The sequence below is a fragment of the Orbicella franksi genome, unplaced genomic scaffold, assembly GCF_964199315.1.
Source record: "Orbicella franksi unplaced genomic scaffold, jaOrbFran1.1 SCAFFOLD_810, whole genome shotgun sequence".
NCBI lineage: Eukaryota > Metazoa > Cnidaria > Anthozoa > Scleractinia > Merulinidae > Orbicella > Orbicella franksi.
In genome coordinates this window covers 1-10,952 of record NW_027670549.1, presented here as the reverse complement: position 1 = coordinate 10,952, position 10,952 = coordinate 1, and the positions used below count along the sequence as shown (strand labels likewise).

The 10,952-nt window shown below is 44.6% G+C and overlaps 21 non-coding genes and 1 pseudogene across 21 annotated transcripts; all 22 read right to left on the bottom strand.

Annotated features, from left to right (window-relative positions):
• Positions 1-240: 240 nt before the first annotated feature.
• LOC145472668 (5S ribosomal RNA) lies at positions 241-359 on the bottom strand. Its single transcript, XR_014043958.1, has one exon. It is a non-coding gene; the product is annotated as a 5S ribosomal RNA (ribosomal RNA).
• Positions 360-745: 386 nt separating this feature from the next.
• LOC145472669 (5S ribosomal RNA) lies at positions 746-863 on the bottom strand (annotated as a pseudogene).
• A 384-nt stretch (positions 864-1,247) lies between these two features.
• Positions 1,248-1,366, bottom strand: LOC145472667 (5S ribosomal RNA). The gene has a single exon (XR_014043957.1). It is a non-coding gene; the product is annotated as a 5S ribosomal RNA (ribosomal RNA).
• Positions 1,367-1,751: 385 nt separating this feature from the next.
• LOC145472666 (5S ribosomal RNA) lies at positions 1,752-1,870 on the bottom strand. The gene has a single exon (XR_014043956.1). It is a non-coding gene; the product is annotated as a 5S ribosomal RNA (ribosomal RNA).
• A 385-nt stretch (positions 1,871-2,255) lies between these two features.
• Positions 2,256-2,374, bottom strand: LOC145472665 (5S ribosomal RNA). Its single transcript, XR_014043955.1, has one exon. It is a non-coding gene; the product is annotated as a 5S ribosomal RNA (ribosomal RNA).
• Positions 2,375-2,759: 385 nt separating this feature from the next.
• On the bottom strand, positions 2,760-2,878 carry LOC145472664 (5S ribosomal RNA). The gene has a single exon (XR_014043954.1). It is a non-coding gene; the product is annotated as a 5S ribosomal RNA (ribosomal RNA).
• A 385-nt stretch (positions 2,879-3,263) lies between these two features.
• LOC145472662 (5S ribosomal RNA) lies at positions 3,264-3,382 on the bottom strand. The gene has a single exon (XR_014043953.1). It is a non-coding gene; the product is annotated as a 5S ribosomal RNA (ribosomal RNA).
• A 385-nt stretch (positions 3,383-3,767) lies between these two features.
• LOC145472660 (5S ribosomal RNA) lies at positions 3,768-3,886 on the bottom strand. Its single transcript, XR_014043951.1, has one exon. It is a non-coding gene; the product is annotated as a 5S ribosomal RNA (ribosomal RNA).
• A 386-nt stretch (positions 3,887-4,272) lies between these two features.
• On the bottom strand, positions 4,273-4,391 carry LOC145472659 (5S ribosomal RNA). Its single transcript, XR_014043950.1, has one exon. It is a non-coding gene; the product is annotated as a 5S ribosomal RNA (ribosomal RNA).
• A 385-nt stretch (positions 4,392-4,776) lies between these two features.
• On the bottom strand, positions 4,777-4,895 carry LOC145472658 (5S ribosomal RNA). Its single transcript, XR_014043949.1, has one exon. It is a non-coding gene; the product is annotated as a 5S ribosomal RNA (ribosomal RNA).
• A 385-nt stretch (positions 4,896-5,280) lies between these two features.
• LOC145472657 (5S ribosomal RNA) lies at positions 5,281-5,399 on the bottom strand. The gene has a single exon (XR_014043948.1). It is a non-coding gene; the product is annotated as a 5S ribosomal RNA (ribosomal RNA).
• A 385-nt stretch (positions 5,400-5,784) lies between these two features.
• LOC145472656 (5S ribosomal RNA) lies at positions 5,785-5,903 on the bottom strand. The gene has a single exon (XR_014043947.1). It is a non-coding gene; the product is annotated as a 5S ribosomal RNA (ribosomal RNA).
• Positions 5,904-6,288: 385 nt separating this feature from the next.
• On the bottom strand, positions 6,289-6,407 carry LOC145472655 (5S ribosomal RNA). The gene has a single exon (XR_014043946.1). It is a non-coding gene; the product is annotated as a 5S ribosomal RNA (ribosomal RNA).
• Positions 6,408-6,792: 385 nt separating this feature from the next.
• Positions 6,793-6,911, bottom strand: LOC145472654 (5S ribosomal RNA). The gene has a single exon (XR_014043945.1). It is a non-coding gene; the product is annotated as a 5S ribosomal RNA (ribosomal RNA).
• A 385-nt stretch (positions 6,912-7,296) lies between these two features.
• Positions 7,297-7,415, bottom strand: LOC145472653 (5S ribosomal RNA). Its single transcript, XR_014043944.1, has one exon. It is a non-coding gene; the product is annotated as a 5S ribosomal RNA (ribosomal RNA).
• A 384-nt stretch (positions 7,416-7,799) lies between these two features.
• LOC145472652 (5S ribosomal RNA) lies at positions 7,800-7,918 on the bottom strand. The gene has a single exon (XR_014043943.1). It is a non-coding gene; the product is annotated as a 5S ribosomal RNA (ribosomal RNA).
• A 385-nt stretch (positions 7,919-8,303) lies between these two features.
• LOC145472651 (5S ribosomal RNA) lies at positions 8,304-8,422 on the bottom strand. The gene has a single exon (XR_014043942.1). It is a non-coding gene; the product is annotated as a 5S ribosomal RNA (ribosomal RNA).
• A 385-nt stretch (positions 8,423-8,807) lies between these two features.
• LOC145472672 (5S ribosomal RNA) lies at positions 8,808-8,926 on the bottom strand. Its single transcript, XR_014043961.1, has one exon. It is a non-coding gene; the product is annotated as a 5S ribosomal RNA (ribosomal RNA).
• A 385-nt stretch (positions 8,927-9,311) lies between these two features.
• On the bottom strand, positions 9,312-9,430 carry LOC145472671 (5S ribosomal RNA). The gene has a single exon (XR_014043960.1). It is a non-coding gene; the product is annotated as a 5S ribosomal RNA (ribosomal RNA).
• A 385-nt stretch (positions 9,431-9,815) lies between these two features.
• On the bottom strand, positions 9,816-9,934 carry LOC145472670 (5S ribosomal RNA). The gene has a single exon (XR_014043959.1). It is a non-coding gene; the product is annotated as a 5S ribosomal RNA (ribosomal RNA).
• A 385-nt stretch (positions 9,935-10,319) lies between these two features.
• On the bottom strand, positions 10,320-10,438 carry LOC145472661 (5S ribosomal RNA). The gene has a single exon (XR_014043952.1). It is a non-coding gene; the product is annotated as a 5S ribosomal RNA (ribosomal RNA).
• A 385-nt stretch (positions 10,439-10,823) lies between these two features.
• Positions 10,824-10,942, bottom strand: LOC145472650 (5S ribosomal RNA). Its single transcript, XR_014043941.1, has one exon. It is a non-coding gene; the product is annotated as a 5S ribosomal RNA (ribosomal RNA).
• Positions 10,943-10,952: the final 10 nt, after the last annotated feature.

Here is a 10,952-nt window from a genome sequence, read left to right as displayed (position 1 = left end):
ATCACAAAAGGGCGATTCTCCAATGGTCAGTCATCAAAGCCACATTCAAGAGATTGCCTCCAGTGTGCTGCTCAGTGTTGCAGTGCTGTAATCAAACAAGAAAATCTTCTAATATGCTGTCAACTTGCTGGAAAAATAATTCCAAAAAAAAAAAGACAACATTTTGAAAACAGAGGGATCAATGATGTGGAGGCGTATGGAAATCTTCTCTGAAGAGTCCAGTCCCAAAATGGGTCCAAAAGTCTACAACACGGCGTATTCCCAGGTGGTCACCCAGCCAGGTACTGACGCCGCCCAACAGGACTTGACTTCGGTGATCGGACGAGAACCGGTACGTTCCCTGTGGTGTGGTCGTAGACGAAAGAAACAACTCAAACCTTGCCCAATTGCTTGGACTCTCTTTTAAGTCTCTTAGAAGGAAGGCCTTTAATTGCTGTTGTGATGAATTTCCAATTACGTCTCGGCTACTTAACCCAGAGATTCCAAAGCCAGCTAAGACTTCAAATCACACAAAAGGGCGATTCTCCAATGGTCAGTCATCAAAGCCACATTCAAGAGATTGCCTCCAGTGTGCTGCTCAGTGTTGCAGTGCTGTAATCAAACAAGAAAATCTTCTAATATGCTGTCAACTTGCTGGAAAAATAATTCCAAAAAAAAAAAGACAACATTTTGAAAACAGAGGGATCAATGATGTGGAGGCGTATGGAAATCTCTCTGAAGAGTCCAGTCCCAAAATGGGTCCAAAAGTCTACAACACGGCGTATTCCCAGGTGGTCACCCAGCCAGGTACTGACGCCGCCCAACAGACTTGACTTCGGTGATCGGACGAGAACCGGTACGTTCCCTGTGGTGTGGTCGTAGACGAAAGAAACAACTCAAACCTTGCCCAATTGCTTGGACTCTCTTTTAAGTCTCTTAGAAGGAAGGCCTTTAATTGCTGTTGTGATGAATTTCCAATTACGTCTCGCTACTTAACCCAGAGATTCCAAAGCCAGCTAAGACTTCAAATCACAAAAGGGCGATTCTCCAATGGTCAGTCATCAAAGCCACATTCAAGAGATTGCCTCCAGTGTGCTGCTCAGTGTTGCAGTGCTGTAATCAAACAAGAAAATCTTCTAATATGCTGTCAACTTGCTGGAAAAATAATTCCAAAAAAAAAAAAGACAACATTTTGAAAACAGAGGGATCAATGATGTGGAGCGTATGGAAATCTTCTCTGAAGAGTCCAGTCCCAAAATGGGTCCAAAAGTCTACAACACGGCGTATTCCCAGGTGGTCACCCAGCCAGGTACTGACGCCGCCCAACAGGACTTGACTTCGGTGATCGGACGAGAACCGGTACGTTCCCTGTGGTGTGGTCGTAGACGAAAGAAACAACTCAAACCTTGCCCAATTGCTTGGACTCTCTTTTAAGTCTCTTAGAAGGAAGGCCTTTAATTGCTGTTGTGATGAATTTCCAATTACGTCTCGGCTACTTAACCCAGAGATTCCAAAGCCAGCTAAGACTTCAAATCACAAAAGGGCGATTCTCCAATGGTCAGTCATCAAAGCCACATTCAAGAGATTGCCTCCAGTGTGCTGCTCAGTGTTGCAGTGCTGTAATCAAACAAGAAAATCTTCTAATATGCTGTCAACTTGCTGGAAAAATAATTCCAAAAAAAAAAAGACAACATTTTGAAAACAGAGGGATCAATGATGTGGAGGCGTATGGAAATCTTCTCTGAAGAGTCCAGTCCCAAAATGGGTCCAAAAGTCTACAACACGGCGTATTCCCAGGTGGTCACCCAGCCAGGTACTGACGCCGCCCAACAGGACTTGACTTCGGTGATCGGACGAGAACCGGTACGTTCCCTGTGGTGTGGTCGTAGACGAAAGAAACAACTCAAACCTTGCCCAATTGCTTGGACTCTCTTTTAAGTCTCTTAGAAGGAAGGCCTTTAATTGCTGTTGTGATGAATTTCCAATTACGTCTCGGCTACTTAACCCAGAGATTCCAAAGCCAGCTAAGACTTCAAATCACAAAAGGGCGATTCTCCAATGGTCAGTCATCAAAGCCACATTCAAGAGATTGCCTCCAGTGTGCTGCTCAGTGTTGCAGTGCTGTAATCAAACAAGAAAATCTTCTAATATGCTGTCAACTTGCTGGAAAAATAATTCCAAAAAAAAAAAGACAACATTTTGAAAACAGAGGGATCAATGATGTGGAGGCGTATGGAAATCTTCTCTGAAGAGTCCAGTCCCAAAATGGGTCCAAAAGTCTACAACACGGCGTATTCCCAGGTGGTCACCCAGCCAGGTACTGACGCCGCCCAACAGGACTTGACTTCGGTGATCGGACGAGAACCGGTACGTTCCCTGTGGTGTGGTCGTAGACGAAAGAAACAACTCAAACCTTGCCCAATTGCTTGGACTCTCTTTTAAGTCTCTTAGAAGGAAGGCCTTTAATTGCTGTTGTGATGAATTTCCAATTACGTCTCGGCTACTTAACCCAGAGATTCCAAAGCCAGCTAAGACTTCAAATCACAAAAGGGCGATTCTCCAATGGTCAGTCATCAAAGCCACATTCAAGAGATTGCCTCCAGTGTGCTGCTCAGTGTTGCAGTGCTGTAATCAAACAAGAAAATCTTCTAATATGCTGTCAACTTGCTGGAAAAATAATTCCAAAAAAAAAAAGACAACATTTTGAAAACAGAGGGATCAATGATGTGGAGGCGTATGGAAATCTTCTCTGAAGAGTCCAGTCCCAAAATGGGTCCAAAAGTCTACAACACGGCGTATTCCCAGGTGGTCACCCAGCCAGGTACTGACGCCGCCCAACAGGACTTGACTTCGGTGATCGGACGAGAACCGGTACGTTCCCTGTGGTGTGGTCGTAGACGAAAGAAACAACTCAAACCTTGCCCAATTGCTTGGACTCTCTTTTAAGTCTCTTAGAAGGAAGGCCTTTAATTGCTGTTGTGATGAATTTCCAATTACGTCTCGGCTACTTAACCCAGAGATTCCAAAGCCAGCTAAGACTTCAAATCACAAAAGGGCGATTCTCCAATGGTCAGTCATCAAAGCCACATTCAAGAGATTGCCTCCAGTGTGCTGCTCAGTGTTGCAGTGCTGTAATCAAACAAGAAAATCTTCTAATATGCTGTCAACTTGCTGGAAAAATAATTCCAAAAAAAAAAAGACAACATTTTGAAAACAGAGGGATCAATGATGTGGAGGCGTATGGAAATCTTCTCTGAAGAGTCCAGTCCCAAAATGGGTCCAAAAGTCTACAACACGGCGTATTCCCAGGTGGTCACCCAGCCAGGTACTGACGCCGCCCAACAGGACTTGACTTCGGTGATCGGACGAGAACCGGTACGTTCCCTGTGGTGTGGTCGTAGACGAAAGAAACAACTCAAACCTTGCCCAATTGCTTGGACTCTCTTTTAAGTCTCTTAGAAGGAAGGCCTTTAATTGCTGTTGTGATGAATTTCCAATTACGTCTCGGCTACTTAACCCAGAGATTCCAAAGCCAGCTAAGACTTCAAATCACAAAAGGGCGATTCTCCAATGGTCAGTCATCAAAGCCACATTCAAGAGATTGCCTCCAGTGTGCTGCTCAGTGTTGCAGTGCTGTAATCAAACAAGAAAATCTTCTAATATGCTGTCAACTTGCTGGAAAAATAATTCCAAAAAAAAAAAGACAACATTTTGAAAACAGAGGGATCAATGATGTGGAGGCGTATGGAAATCTTCTCTGAAGAGTCCAGTCCCAAAATGGGTCCAAAAGTCTACAACACGGCGTATTCCCAGGTGGTCACCCAGCCAGGTACTGACGCCGCCCAACAGGACTTGACTTCGGTGATCGGACGAGAACCGGTACGTTCCCTGTGGTGTGGTCGTAGACGAAAGAAACAACTCAAACCTTGCCCAATTGCTTGGACTCTCTTTTAAGTCTCTTAGAAGGAAGGCCTTTAATTGCTGTTGTGATGAATTTCCAATTACGTCTCGGCTACTTAACCCAGAGATTCCAAAGCCAGCTAAGACTTCAAATCACCAAAAGGGCGATTCTCCAATGGTCAGTCATCAAAGCCACATTCAAGAGATTGCCTCCAGTGTGCTGCTCAGTGTTGCAGTGCTGTAATCAAACAAGAAAATCTTCTAATATGCTGTCAACTTGCTGGAAAAATAATTCCAAAAAAAAAAAGACAACATTTTGAAAACAGAGGGATCAATGATGTGGAGGCGTATGGAAATCTTCTCTGAAGAGTCCAGTCCCAAAATGGGTCCAAAAGTCTACAACACGGCGTATTCCCAGGTGGTCACCCAGCCAGGTACTGACGCCGCCCAACAGGACTTGACTTCGGTGATCGGACGAGAACCGGTACGTTCCCTGTGGTGTGGTCGTAGACGAAAGAAACAACTCAAACCTTGCCCAATTGCTTGGACTCTCTTTTAAGTCTCTTAGAAGGAAGGCCTTTAATTGCTGTTGTGATGAATTTCCAATTACGTCTCGGCTACTTAACCCAGAGATTCCAAAGCCAGCTAAGACTTCAAATCACAAAAGGGCGATTCTCCAATGGTCAGTCATCAAAGCCACATTCAAGAGATTGCCTCCAGTGTGCTGCTCAGTGTTGCAGTGCTGTAATCAAACAAGAAAATCTTCTAATATGCTGTCAACTTGCTGGAAAAATAATTCCAAAAAAAAAAAGACAACATTTTGAAAACAGAGGGATCAATGATGTGGAGGCGTATGGAAATCTTCTCTGAAGAGTCCAGTCCCAAAATGGGTCCAAAAGTCTACAACACGGCGTATTCCCAGGTGGTCACCCAGCCAGGTACTGACGCCGCCCAACAGGACTTGACTTCGGTGATCGGACGAGAACCGGTACGTTCCCTGTGGTGTGGTCGTAGACGAAAGAAACAACTCAAACCTTGCCCAATTGCTTGGACTCTCTTTTAAGTCTCTTAGAAGGAAGGCCTTTAATTGCTGTTGTGATGAATTTCCAATTACGTCTCGGCTACTTAACCCAGAGATTCCAAAGCCAGCTAAGACTTCAAATCACAAAAGGGCGATTCTCCAATGGTCAGTCATCAAAGCCACATTCAAGAGATTGCCTCCAGTGTGCTGCTCAGTGTTGCAGTGCTGTAATCAAACAAGAAAATCTTCTAATATGCTGTCAACTTGCTGGAAAAATAATTCCAAAAAAAAAAAGACAACATTTTGAAAACAGAGGGATCAATGATGTGGAGGCGTATGGAAATCTTCTCTGAAGAGTCCAGTCCCAAAATGGGTCCAAAAGTCTACAACACGGCGTATTCCCAGGTGGTCACCCAGCCAGGTACTGACGCCGCCCAACAGGACTTGACTTCGGTGATCGGACGAGAACCGGTACGTTCCCTGTGGTGTGGTCGTAGACGAAAGAAACAACTCAAACCTTGCCCAATTGCTTGGACTCTCTTTTAAGTCTCTTAGAAGGAAGGCCTTTAATTGCTGTTGTGATGAATTTCCAATTACGTCTCGGCTACTTAACCCAGAGATTCCAAAGCCAGCTAAGACTTCAAATCACAAAAGGGCGATTCTCCAATGGTCAGTCATCAAAGCCACATTCAAGAGATTGCCTCCAGTGTGCTGCTCAGTGTTGCAGTGCTGTAATCAAACAAGAAAATCTTCTAATATGCTGTCAACTTGCTGGAAAAATAATTCCAAAAAAAAAAAGACAACATTTTGAAAACAGAGGGATCAATGATGTGGAGGCGTATGGAAATCTTCTCTGAAGAGTCCAGTCCCAAAATGGGTCCAAAAGTCTACAACACGGCGTATTCCCAGGTGGTCACCCAGCCAGGTACTGACGCCGCCCAACAGGACTTGACTTCGGTGATCGGACGAGAACCGGTACGTTCCCTGTGGTGTGGTCGTAGACGAAAGAAACAACTCAAACCTTGCCCAATTGCTTGGACTCTCTTTTAAGTCTCTTAGAAGGAAGGCCTTTAATTGCTGTTGTGATGAATTTCCAATTACGTCTCGGCTACTTAACCCAGAGATTCCAAAGCCAGCTAAGACTTCAAATCACAAAAGGGCGATTCTCCAATGGTCAGTCATCAAAGCCACATTCAAGAGATTGCCTCCAGTGTGCTGCTCAGTGTTGCAGTGCTGTAATCAAACAAGAAAATCTTCTAATATGCTGTCAACTTGCTGGAAAAATAATTCCAAAAAAAAAAAGACAACATTTTGAAAACAGAGGGATCAATGATGTGGAGGCGTATGGAAATCTTCTCTGAAGAGTCCAGTCCCAAAATGGGTCCAAAAGTCTACAACACGGCGTATTCCCAGGTGGTCACCCAGCCAGGTACTGACGCCGCCCAACAGGACTTGACTTCGGTGATCGGACGAGAACCGGTACGTTCCCTGTGGTGTGGTCGTAGACGAAAGAAACAACTCAAACCTTGCCCAATTGCTTGGACTCTCTTTTAAGTCTCTTAGAAGGAAGGCCTTTAATTGCTGTTGTGATGAATTTCCAATTACGTCTCGGCTACTTAACCCAGAGATTCCAAAGCCAGCTAAGACTTCAAATCACAAAAGGGCGATTCTCCAATGGTCAGTCATCAAAGCCACATTCAAGAGATTGCCTCCAGTGTGCTGCTCAGTGTTGCAGTGCTGTAATCAAACAAGAAAATCTTCTAATATGCTGTCAACTTGCTGGAAAAATAATTCCAAAAAAAAAAAGACAACATTTTGAAAACAGAGGGATCAATGATGTGGAGGCGTATGGAAATCTTCTCTGAAGAGTCCAGTCCCAAAATGGGTCCAAAAGTCTACAACACGGCGTATTCCCAGGTGGTCACCCAGCCAGGTACTGACGCCGCCCAACAGGACTTGACTTCGGTGATCGGACGAGAACCGGTACGTTCCCTGTGGTGTGGTCGTAGACGAAAGAAACAACTCAAACCTTGCCCAATTGCTTGGACTCTCTTTTAAGTCTCTTAGAAGGAAGGCCTTTAATTGCTGTTGTGATGAATTTCCAATTACGTCTCGGCTACTTAACCCAGAGATTCCAAAGCCAGCTAAGACTTCAAATCACAAAAGGGCGATTCTCCAATGGTCAGTCATCAAAGCCACATTCAAGAGATTGCCTCCAGTGTGCTGCTCAGTGTTGCAGTGCTGTAATCAAACAAGAAAATCTTCTAATATGCTGTCAACTTGCTGGAAAAATAATTCCAAAAAAAAAAAGACAACATTTTGAAAACAGAGGGATCAATGATGTGGAGGCGTATGGAAATCTTCTCTGAAGAGTCCAGTCCCAAAATGGGTCCAAAAGTCTACAACACGGCGTATTCCCAGGTGGTCACCCAGCCAGGTACTGACGCCGCCCAACAGGACTTGACTTCGGTGATCGGACGAGAACCGGTACGTTCCCTGTGGTGTGGTCGTAGACGAAAGAAACAACTCAAACCTTGCCCAATTGCTTGGACTCTCTTTTAAGTCTCTTAGAAGGAAGGCCTTTAATTGCTGTTGTGATGAATTTCCAATTACGTCTCGGCTACTTAACCCAGAGATTCCAAAGCCAGCTAAGACTTCAAATCACAAAAGGGCGATTCTCCAATGGTCAGTCATCAAAGCCACATTCAAGAGATTGCCTCCAGTGTGCTGCTCAGTGTTGCAGTGCTGTAATCAAACAAGAAAATCTTCTAATATGCTGTCAACTTGCTGGAAAAATAATTCAAAAAAAAAAAGACAACATTTTGAAAACAGAGGGATCAATGATGTGGAGGCATATGGAAATCTTCTCTGAAGAGTCCAGTCCCAAAATGGGTCCAAAAGTCTACAACACGGCGTATTCCCAGGTGGTCACCCAGCCAGGTACTGACGCCGCCCAACAGGACTTGACTTCGGTGATCGGACGAGAACCGGTACGTTCCCTGTGGTGTGGTCGTAGACGAAAGAAACAACTCAAACCTTGCCCAATTGCTTGGACTCTCTTTTAAGTCTCTTAGAAGGAAGGCCTTTAATTGCTGTTGTGATGAATTTCCAATTACGTCTCGGCTACTTAACCCAGAGATTCCAAAGCCAGCTAAGACTTCAAATCACAAAAGGGCGATTCTCCAATGGTCAGTCATCAAAGCCACATTCAAGAGATTGCCTCCAGTGTGCTGCTCAGTGTTGCAGTGCTGTAATCAAACAAGAAAATCTTCTAATATGCTGTCAACTTGCTGGAAAAATAATTCCAAAAAAAAAAAGACAACATTTTGAAAACAGAGGGATCAATGATGTGGAGGCGTATGGAAATCTTCTCTGAAGAGTCCAGTCCCAAAATGGGTCCAAAAGTCTACAACACGGCGTATTCCCAGGTGGTCACCCAGCCAGGTACTGACGCCGCCCAACAGGACTTGACTTCGGTGATCGGACGAGAACCGGTACGTTCCCTGTGGTGTGGTCGTAGACGAAAGAAACAACTCAAACCTTGCCCAATTGCTTGGACTCTCTTTTAAGTCTCTTAGAAGGAAGGCCTTTAATTGCTGTTGTGATGAATTTCCAATTACGTCTCGGCTACTTAACCCAGAGATTCCAAAGCCAGCTAAGACTTCAAATCACAAAAGGGCGATTCTCCAATGGTCAGTCATCAAAGCCACATTCAAGAGATTGCCTCCAGTGTGCTGCTCAGTGTTGCAGTGCTGTAATCAAACAAGAAAATCTTCTAATATGCTGTCAACTTGCTGGAAAAATAATTCCAAAAAAAAAAAGACAACATTTTGAAAACAGAGGGATCAATGATGTGGAGGCGTATGGAAATCTTCTCTGAAGAGTCCAGTCCCAAAATGGGTCCAAAAGTCTACAACACGGCGTATTCCCAGGTGGTCACCCAGCCAGGTACTGACGCCGCCCAACAGGACTTGACTTCGGTGATCGGACGAGAACCGGTACGTTCCCTGTGGTGTGGTCGTAGACGAAAGAAACAACTCAAACCTTGCCCAATTGCTTGGACTCTCTTTTAAGTCTCTTAGAAGGAAGGCCTTTAATTGCTGTTGTGATGAATTTCCAATTACGTCTCGGCTACTTAACCCAGAGATTCCAAAGCCAGCTAAGACTTCAAATCACAAAAGGGCGATTCTCCAATGGTCAGTCATCAAAGCCACATTCAAGAGATTGCCTCCAGTGTGCTGCTCAGTGTTGCAGTGCTGTAATCAAACAAGAAAATCTTCTAATATGCTGTCAACTTGCTGGAAAAATAATTCCAAAAAAAAAAAGACAACATTTTGAAAACAGAGGGATCAATGATGTGGAGGCGTATGGAAATCTTCTCTGAAGAGTCCAGTCCCAAAATGGGTCCAAAAGTCTACAACACGGCGTATTCCCAGGTGGTCACCCAGCCAGGTACTGACGCCGCCCAACAGGACTTGACTTCGGTGATCGGACGAGAACCGGTACGTTCCCTGTGGTGTGGTCGTAGACGAAAGAAACAACTCAAACCTTGCCCAATTGCTTGGACTCTCTTTTAAGTCTCTTAGAAGGAAGGCCTTTAATTGCTGTTGTGATGAATTTCCAATTACGTCTCGGCTACTTAACCCAGAGATTCCAAAGCCAGCTAAGACTTCAAATCACAAAAGGGCGATTCTCCAATGGTCAGTCATCAAAGCCACATTCAAGAGATTGCCTCCAGTGTGCTGCTCAGTGTTGCAGTGCTGTAATCAAACAAGAAAATCTTCTAATATGCTGTCAACTTGCTGGAAAAATAATTCAAAAAAAAAAAAGACAACATTTTGAAAACAGAGGGATCAATGATGTGGAGGCGTATGGAAATCTTCTCTGAAGAGTCCAGTCCCAAAATGGGTCCAAAAGTCTACAACACGGCGTATTCCCAGGTGGTCACCCAGCCAGGTACTGACGCCGCCCAACAGGACTTGACTTCGGTGATCGGACGAGAACCGGTACGTTCCCTGTGGTGTGGTCGTAGACGAAAGAAACAACTCAAACCTTGCCCAATTGCTTGGACTCTCTTTTAAGTCTCTTAGAAGGAAGGCCTTTAATTGCTGTTGTGATGAATTTCCAATTACGTCTCGGCTACTTAACCCAGAGATTCCAAAGCCAGCTAAGACTTCAAATCACAAAAGGGCGATTCTCCAATGGTCAGTCATCAAAGCCACATTCAAGAGATTGCCTCCAGTGTGCTGCTCAGTGTTGCAGTGCTGTAATCAAACAAGAAAATCTTCTAATATGCTGTCAACTTGCTGGAAAAATAATTCCAAAAAAAAAAAGACAACATTTTGAAAACAGAGGGATCAATGATGTGGAGGCGTATGGAAATCTTCTCTGAAGAGTCCAGTCCCAAAATGGGTCCAAAAGTCTACAACACGGCGTATTCCCAGGTGGTCACCCAGCCAGGTACTGACGCCGCCCAACAGGACTTGACTTCGGTGATCGGACGAGAACCGGTACGTTCCCTGTGGTGTGGTCGTAGACGAAAGAAACAACTCAAACCTTGCCCAATTGCTTGGACTCTCTTTTAAGTCTCTTAGAAGGAAGGCCTTTAATTGCTGTTGTGATGAATTTCCAATTACGTCTCGGCTACTTAACCCAGAGATTCCAAAGCCAGCTAAGACTTCAAATCACAAAAGGGCGATTCTCCAATGGTCAGTCATCAAAGCCACATTCAAGAGATTGCCTCCAGTGTGCTGCTCAGTGTTGCAGTGCTGTAATCAAACAAGAAAATCTTCTAATATGCTGTCAACTTGCTGGAAAAATAATTCCAAAAAAAAAAAGACAACATTTTGAAAACAGAGGGATCAATGATGTGGAGGCGTATGGAAATCTTCTCTGAAGAGTCCAGTCCCAAAATGGGTCCAAAAGTCTACAACACGGCGTATTCCCAGGTGGTCACCCAGCCAGGTACTGACGCCGCCCAACAGGACTTGACTTCGGTGATCGGACGAGAACCGGTACGTTCCCTGTGGTGTGGTCGTAGACGAAAGAAACA